Source organism: Nomascus leucogenys, chromosome 14, assembly GCF_006542625.1.
Source record: "Nomascus leucogenys isolate Asia chromosome 14, Asia_NLE_v1, whole genome shotgun sequence".
Taxonomy (NCBI): domain Eukaryota; kingdom Metazoa; phylum Chordata; class Mammalia; order Primates; family Hylobatidae; genus Nomascus; species Nomascus leucogenys.
Window position 1 is genome coordinate 1,035,757 of NC_044394.1, and position 9,251 is coordinate 1,045,007.

At 46.1% G+C, this 9,251-nt stretch overlaps 1 long non-coding RNA gene across 1 annotated transcript; it reads left to right on the forward strand.

The window, feature by feature from the left end:
• The first annotated feature begins 1,765 nt into the window (after positions 1–1,765).
• Positions 1,766–7,724, forward strand: LOC115838401. Its single transcript, XR_004033414.1, has 3 exons — positions 1,766–3,081; positions 4,775–4,892; positions 6,427–7,724. It is a non-coding gene; the product is annotated as an uncharacterized LOC115838401 (long non-coding RNA).
• Positions 7,725–9,251: the final 1,527 nt, after the last annotated feature.

Genomic DNA, 9,251 nt, shown 5'->3' on the forward strand with positions numbered 1-9,251 from the left:
GCTAATTTTTGTATTTTTAGTAGAGATGGGGTTTCACCATGTTGGCCAGGCTGGTCTCAAACTCCTGACCTTGTGATCCGCCTGCCTCAGCCTCCCAAAGTGCTGGGATTACAGGCGTGAGCCACTGTGCCCAGCCTCAGATAGGGTTGTCTTAGTTTGGGCTCCTGTAACAAAAGTCAAGACAGAGTGGCTTGTAAACAACAGACATTGACTTCTTATAGTTCTGGAGGCTGGAAGTCAGATCAGGGCCACAACAACTTTCTGGTTAGGGCCCTCTTCTGGGTTGCAGACTGCTGACTTCTTATCCTCACATGGCAGAAAGAGCTAGAGAGCTCTCTGGGGTCTCTTTTATAAGGCACTAATCCTATTCATGACAGCTCCACCCTCATGACCTAATTACTCCCAAAGGCCCCACCTCCATTATCCCCTTGGAGGTTAGGATTTCAATATATGAATTTTTGGGAAACACAAACATTTAGCCCGTGACAGGGGCCAAGGGAGTGAGGTGGGATCAGAAACCAAGGCCCTCAGATGTGTGTGTGGCAGGGAGGGTGGTGGGTAAGAAACTCATCAATGTGGTTTCTGCACACGCCCTGTTTATCCAGCCCCTTTGATTCTCCCCAAGAGGGAGGAGACCAGTGAGGAGACCAGCATTGTGCAGAACAGAGAAAAGAGGTGGCAAATTATTACCCATTAAGTTCCGGAGCCACAGGAGCAGTTACAAAGTAGAAAGATTTGGGAAGAAGGTGTGATCAGCAGAAAGTAGATTTTCCTCCTCCCCTTCTGCTGGGACAGATGAAGATGCTGCAGGCAGGGGGGATGGACGTAAGAGAAGCTGTGGTAGGGAGGGCTGGCTAGGAAAAAATGGGTGGTGGGGAAAACATACTAGTTAGCTCTTCAAAATTTATCCCAGTGCAGAGGAGTGCAGGTGAACGGACAGGAGATAAAGAGAGCAGATGAATCTCAGGGGCCAGGGACAAACCAGTAGTCAGGATGGTGGGAGCCTGACACCAAAGGGGTGTGTCTCTGCTGGGGTCTGTGGACTTCAGGCTGGTGTTGGGTCCAGGAGGGTCTGATCCTGCAGCGGTGGACCAAGGTGGGGCTGAGGGGGTGAAGGGTGAGAGCACAGGCCTGCAAGAAGGTAAAGAGTTTGCCCATGGAGAAGAGGACATAGCAGAATCTACAAGAGGTCCTATCAGCTACCCCATGCTTGCTTCTCGGAACAAGGACACGTGGTCAGAGGCACAAGGGAGTGATTGTCAGGGACCCAAGTCACTTGCAGAGGCCTTTCTGAATGGTGGGTTCTGAGGTGGCTGTATCCAGGTGTGGCGTCTCCACCCTTGGCCTTGCATGGAGAACCCAGGAAGTGAAGCCACAAGGGCAAAGCAGAAGGATGGGGATGTAGGCTTTGACTGTGTCCCCCTAAAATTCATATTGATGTCCTAATCCCTGGTACCTTGGAATGTGAATGTATTTGGAGATATGGCCGCTAAAAATGTCATTAAGATAAAATGAGGTCATATGGTGGGTCCTAACCAATATGACTGGTGTGTTTACAAGAGAAGATTAGGACACAGAAAACACACAGGCAGAGAAATGATCATGTGGACACACAGCAAGCCAAAGAGAGAGGCCACCAAAGAAACCAGCTCTCAGGGTTCTAGCCTCCCAATCTGTGAGAAAATAAATTCTGTTGTTTAGGCCACCCAGCCTGTGGTACTTTGTTATGGCAGACCTGGCCAGCTGTGAACAATGGCCATTTGATTTCTTCTCTCAGTAGATTCCAGGCACCCTGTCATTGCTTTGCAGTTGCTTACTGAGCACTTGCTGGGTCCTGCACCCAGCCGGCTGCTAGGGATAGTGAGGGGGCACGAGGCACTCTCTGCCCTTGCAGGGCTCACTGGAGGAATAAGCCTTTATAGAGGAAGGTTCGATGGGCCTTCCTGGAAGAAGTACTCATAGGAAAACCCAAAAGCACAACAGATGCTGTCTCCTTGGTTAACATTAGGAGCTATGATCTCCATCTTCCTATGGCATTAGAGGTTTAGATACCGAGGATCAGAGAGGCAAGTTCAGCATCAAAAGGCAGGAAGAGGCAGAAATCTGGACACTGATTCCTAACTCTAAAGCTGCGTCATCTCTAGTGCATCTCATCAGCTCTTCCCAATGGCACCAATCAACTTTAGCATACTGGCCAGCCGGAATAGATGTCCTTGGGCATTCTTAAGATCTGAGACTGTGATGGTTAATTTTAGGGTATCAGCTTGACTGGGTTGAGGAATGCCTCAGTGGCTGGTGGAGTCCATCATTCCTGGGTGTGTCTGTGAGAGTGTTTCCAGAGGAGACTCACATGTGAGCCAGCGGGCTGAGAGGGAGATCCGTTCTCAGTGTGAGTGTGCACCATCCAATCAGCTCAAGGCCAGGCTGGGACAAACAGGCAGAAGAAGGAGGATTCTCTCTGCCCCCTTTCTGGAGCAGGATGCCTTTTCTCCATGGACATCAGACTACAGGGTCTTTGGCTTTTGGATTCTAGGACTTGTACCAACGGCCTCCCGGGGCCCTCAGACCTTCAGCCTCCAACGAAGGTCTGTGCTATTGGCCTCCCTGATTCTGAGGCTTCCGGATTTGGACTGAGGCAAGCTACGGGCTTCTCTGATTCTCCAGCTTGTGGGTGGCCTATCATGGGACTTCTCCGCCTCTGTAATCACATGGGCCAATACCCCCTAATACATTTCTTTTCATATATCCTACTGGTTCTGCCTGCCTGGGGAACCTTGACTAATACAGATACGGAGGATTTGAAATGAGAGGATTTCTGATCTTGTTCTTCAAGAAGCAGTAGGTCAGAGCATACCTCTTTAAAATAACTTCTGGATAGTTTCACAGTTAGAAAGAATTAGCTTCAGGTGATCTTAAGATCCCACTTGGATTCCACTCTCCAGCTCTCAGGAAGCTCTGGCTTCCTTAGTTCTTCTAGGATTTTCCTTTCATGCTAGGGAGAGATGCTCCCCCACCGCCATCCAGCCCATGGGACACACTGAGTCTGGTGGAGGATGCTGTGACCTGTGGTGCTTGTGACTGGTAAACCTTGGGGCACTTGAGGGAGGGGGAGGAGAAGGTGGCCGCTTGATAAGAAAGATGAGACGCATATGATTGCCACTGATATTTGCAGCTGCTGTAAATCCCCTCAAAGAGACTCTAAATCTCTAATGGGGTGCTTTCACAGGGAGATGGGATCCAGCTTGATGAATCAATTGTGGCTTCATTAGTTTCTCCCTGATATTTAATAGTAGTTAAAACCCAGCCCTCCAGGACCGGGCTTAGGCCACCCACACCAAGAGGAAAAGTGTCAGCCTGGGAGGGCTCAAGTCAACAAGGGACGGGGCTGGTTTTCCTCCTGTTAGGAGCAAATCTGTTCTCATGCTTCATTACTTAATCAGTTGCTACAAGGGAAGATTAGATACAAAGATAGAGAAATAAACAAAAAACACTGGTAGTAAGACACTTAGAAAGTAGGGGAAAGAGAGAGCTGGCATTTACAGAGCACTCAGATCCCTCCCGAGCTCGAACCTTCTGGATTCTTCCTGAACATCTCTCTGCTATACATACATCACCTCATTTAATCTTCATCAAGGGCCTCTGATTATTCATTTTACTTATTTATTTATTTCAGACAGGGTCTTGCTGTCACCTAGGCTGGAGTGCAGTGGTGTGATCTTGGCTCACTATAACCTCTGCTTCTCAGATTCAAGTGATTCTCCTGCCTCAGCCTCCCGAGTAGCTGGGACTACAGGCATGTGCCACCATGCCAGCTAAAATATATATATATATATATATATATTTTTTTTTTTTTTTTTTTTTGGCAGAGATGGAGTTTCACCATGTTGGCCAAGCTGGTCTTAAACTCCTGACCTCAGGTGATCTGCCCGTCTTGGCCTCCCAAAGTGCTGGGATTACAGGCATGAGCCACTGCACACAGCCCATTTTATTATTTTTATTTTAATTTTTTTGAGACAGGGTCTGGTTGTGTCATCTAGGCTGGAGTGCAGTGGCACAATCTTGGCTCACAGCAGCCCCTGCCTCCTGGGCTCAGGCGATCCTCCCACCTCAGCCTCCAGAGTAGCTGGGACCATAGGCACATGCCACCATGCTTGGCTAATTTTTCTGTATTTTTAGTAGAGATGGGGTTTTGCCATGTTGCCCAGGCTGGTCTCCAGCTCCTGAGCTCGAGAGATCCACCTGCCTTAGCCTTCCAAAGTGCTGGGATTACAGGCGTGAGCTACCACGTCTGGCCGGATTATTCATTTTAGAGAGAAGAAATGGAGACCCAGGGAGCTTAAGGATCTTGCTTGGCTGCCCAGGTGTAAGGATTGTGGAAGTCTAAGTTTATGTTCTTCATACTCTTCCATGCAGCCCAAACATTCAAAATCAGGGGTCGGCATACTACAGACTGCAGGCTAAATGCACCACACTGCCTGTTTCTGTGTGACCTGTGATCTAGGAATGGTTTTTACATTTTTTTTTCCTCTTTTTGAGACGGTCTTGCTCTATCACTCAGGCTGGAGTGCAGCGGCACAACCTCTGCTCACTGCAGCCTTCGCTTCCCGGACTCAAGTGATCCTCCAACCTCAGGCCCCGAAGTAGCTGGTACTACAAGTACACACCACCACGCCCAGCTACATTTTTTTTTTTTTTTGTAGAGACAAGGCTATTTTTAAATTGAATGGCAAACTATCCATTGAGTAATAACTTTTTTTTTTTTTTTTAAAGACAGGGTCTTACTGTGTCGCCCAGGCTGAAGTGCAGTGGCACAATCTCAGCTCACTGCAACCTTGGCTTCCCAGGCTCAAGCAATCCCCCTGCCTCGGTATCCCAAGTAGCTGGGACAACAGGTGAGCACCACCATGCCCAGGTGATTTTTGTATTTTTTGGACAGACGGGGTCTCACCATGTTGCCCAGGCTGGTCTTGAACTCCTGGGTTCAAGTTATCTGCCTGCCTCAGCCTCCCAAAGTGCTGGGATTACAGGCGTGACCCACCACACCCAGCCTACATTTCTTTATTTTAAATATGTAATTTATTCCACATTCTAGATATTATTTCCTTACTTTGGCTTTTGTTTATAAGCTGAATCCCTGAAACAAATGGAGAAACTATTCCGTGGATAATAGCACTTCTTTAATTCGAATGATATAATTTTGCCTATATTCTCAATATTATTTCCTTTCTTTGGCATTAAATATAAGTTGAATACTCGGTATGGGGTAAGGGGCCTACCATGTAATAGGTGGTCAATATATGTCTTGAATAAATATTGAATAAATATAAAAGCAACATTTAACCTACTAAATCATAGTTTAGAAATTTCCTTTATTCTGATCTGTAACAATCATTCAATGCAATCCTACTGCATTAAACTTTTTAAATGTTTACTTCTACAGTTGATATACAGTGTTATAATAAATTCTGACAGCATAAATTAAATCAATAGAAAAACTATTGTCCAGGCTGGTCTTGAAATCCTGGGCTTAAGTGGTCCTCCAGCCTTGGCCTTCTTGGCTGCAGTGAGCCGAGATTGCACCACTGCACTCTAGCCTGGGCAGCAAAGCCAGACCCTCTCTCAGAAAAATAAAAATAAAATAAAATAAAATAAAATGAATAATCAGAGGCCCTTGGTGAAGATTAAATGAGGGCACAGGCATGAGCCACCGCACCTGACCTTTTACCATTTTTTAATGGTTAAAAAAAATCAAAAGAATAATAATATGTCATGACACATGAAAACTGCTATTCAAATTTTGGTGTCCATAAATAAGTTTTATTGGAACACAGATCTGCTCATTTACTTATGGATTATCTCTGGCTGCTTTTGCCCTACCATGACAGAGTTGAATAGTTTTCACAGAGACATTGTGGACAGCAATGCTTAAAAATATGTAGTAACTGGACTTTTACAGAAAAAGCTCACTAACCCCATTCAAACTGATTCCCAGTCATCCTAAATGACAGGAAAAGATGGATTGAGTTCAGACATGGATGCACACTTTATTGATAACCAACTTAGTTAGACATAATTAAACACTCAAAATTTCAGAAACATCAAACACTGTTCCATCACCAGCCAGCAATGGTCCCATGTGGGTTTTAGGATTTATAAGCATCATTAAATGTTGCAGTAGAGACTTCTCGGCCACTTCAGTGATTTGCCTTGAAGATACTTAATATTTTCAAGTAAATGCCAGGGTTGGAATTTTGAATGTAACTGGAAGAGTTTGCTAATTTCTTTGTCCCTGGATTATCATGTGCATGTGATTACTGCAAAAAAAAAAAAAAAAAAGCTATACTTTCCCCAAAGTTGCTCAGCTCAGGGTTTGTGGCTGCCTAATTTATCAGTGGTGGTGGTATACATCATGTTTGCCCCTTTCAGGTAAAAGGGAAGCAAAGGAAGAAAGAAGAAAAGAAGACAACCCATGTAGGATGTTAACCAGGTCACTGGTTTTATTGTCACATGCTTTTAAAAGAACATGCATGAGTGAGCTGTCTCACTTTCCAATCCAAGAATGTTTGATTCCACTGTGATGAAAAATTCTGTGACCTGGCAGGAAAACACTCCAAGAAGGGCAGAAGGGGAAAATTCTTTCTATTTTCCAATATGGCTTTCTTTGATTCTAGAAAGGCCTCCTCTCTCTCCTCCACATCTCTGTCCTGCTCATGACCCCAGAAGATCTCAGGTTGACCGCATTTGTCCTATGCCTTCCTCAAGCTTCACCTCTTCTGTGAGCCTCCTGGTGGGCTCCTGGCTAAATCTTCCTCCTCACTGTTGCCTTTTTATCTTATGCAAGCACCTGCCTTATCTAAAGGTACATACCTTGTCATAGAACACTTGCTTATTTACCTAGCTATTTTCCCGTGACTATGGGCTTTTTGAGAGGTGCTGTGTTATTTATTTATTTATTATTTTGTTTTGAGATGGAGTCTTGCTCTTGTTGCTCAGCTTGGAGTGCAATGGCGTGATCTTGGCTCACTGCAACCTCCGCCTCCCGGGTTCAAGCGATTCTCCTGCCTCAGCCTCCTGAGTAGCTGGGATTACAGGCACCCACCACCATGCCCAGCTATTATTTTTGTATTTTTAGTAGAGACAGGGTTTCACTATGTTGGCCAGGCTGGTCTCCAACTCCTGACCTCGGCCTCCCAAAGTGTTGGGATCACAGGCATGAGCCACCTTGCCTGGCCGCTGTGTTATTTTTTTTATTTCTGTACCTTCAGCACCCCAAACAGTGCCCAATACAAAGTTGTCCCACACTAAATATGTATTGATGGAATGATGAATAGGGTTGGGGGGCACTGGCAGGGAGGGTGCCCACTGGGCTGAAATTCTGGGGCCTGAATGCATCACTCCCTTCGCCTCTGGATGAGAAAGAAGAGGGACAGTACCCATCAGGCCCCTAGGGAAGCCTTCTGCAGACCAAAAGACCTCTTTGAACAGAAGGCAGAGGAAACAGGTCTAGAGAAAGTGAATGTGAAGATTCAGGCTTTAGAATGAGCCTTGCAGACCTGCTGGCAGTGACAAGAATTACTTGTGTATAGTACCTTGAGGTTCCCACGACCCCATTTAGATCTCATCATGACCCTGTTGGGTGGATGTTATTTTCTGCTTTACAGGGGAGAGAGGCCACACTCATGATCTGATCTGTCTGTCATCACTTCCTTCAACAGTTAAGTGGTGACTCAAGCTTGGTCTTTTTTCTACAACCCAGTGAGCTTTCCTTCAGGAGGAAATCTACCTCTCTTTATGATGGTGACTTCACAGAAAAATTCTAACCCCTTTTATTCCTGCTTTCTGGTAATCTTCAACCATCTAGGTAATTATCACGTTCTTATGCATTAACTCTTCTCCCTCAAAACAAAAGAAAACCCACCGATGCACTGGTGCCCTCTGTCCCAGGGCTTTTAATTCCTATCTTCCTAGTGTTTTAGTCCTAGAAGCCTGCCCTTCAGGGTGGTGGAAGGAGCTAGATGGGGGACAGGGTTTTGACCTTAGAGCATGCAGGATTTAAAGCAGGAGGGCCAAATTCAGTCATCAGATGCAGACACCAGGTGCGTGACTGAGATGGGGGCTGTGGGAAATGTATGTGAAGCTGCTGAAAATTAGGACAGAATGGACACCAAGAGCCAGGTCACAGCCCAGCCAAAGAGTCTGTGACAATGGCTGCAAGAGGGACTGTGGGTCAGGGTGGACACCTGGGTTTTTGGGAGGGAAAGTTCAAGTTCACTTCTACACCAGTGCAGGAGCCATGCCTGTTTTTTTTTTTTTTTTTTTTTTTTTTTTTTTTTTTTTGCCGCTGAATTTGTAATGGGGCCTGGCATCTTCTGGGATGGAGAGGATGCGGAATTCACTGTGACCAGGGTTTAGAGCACCGCCAGGGGAACCATGACAGCCTTCACATGGAACCATTTAATGGCTTGGATGGGTTTGTATGAGAGATTATGAAACCTGGGCCTTTGTAAGGCGTGGACACAGGGGAAGGGTCCAAGACCAGTGCTCCCTTTGTGTGGCTCATGGCATTGGGCACTGTGCTGGGCACACCGTGGGTGATAAATTCAATGAATGGCACCCGCAGCCATCCCATTAGGCAGCCTCAAAACCAAGAGTCAATCTTGATGCTTCCTCCTTTCACCCTCCAGTCACTGAATCTGTCAGTGACACTGCTGTGATAGCTCTGAACTCTGCCCATTATTCAACTTGTAGCTACCACCCTGGTCCAAGCCAGCATCACTTCTCTCCTGGAGTTTTGTAACATTCTCCCATCTGTTCTTCTCACATGCCCTGGAGCCTGCACTGTCTCCACTGCCAACCTGCATCCAGGGATCTTTTATTATTGATTGATTTATTTTAGGTTCAGGGAGGTACCTATGCTTGTTTATTACACGTGCAAGTTGCATACTGGTGGGGATTGGGCTTCTAGTGTACCTATTGCCCAAACAGTGAACACTGTACCCTGTAGGAAAATTACGCCCCTGACTCTCCCTGCTATAAAAATGCAAATCTGATCATATCTGGAACTTCCCTTCTACCCCATTCCTTTTTTTTTTTTTTTTTGAGATGGAGTCTCACTCTGTCTCCCAGGCTGGAGTGAAGTGGTGTGATCATAGCTTACTGCAGCTTTGACCTACTGGGCTCAATCCATCCTTCTGCCTCAGTCTCCCGAGTAGCTGGGATTACAGGCATGCACCACCATGCCTAGCTCTATT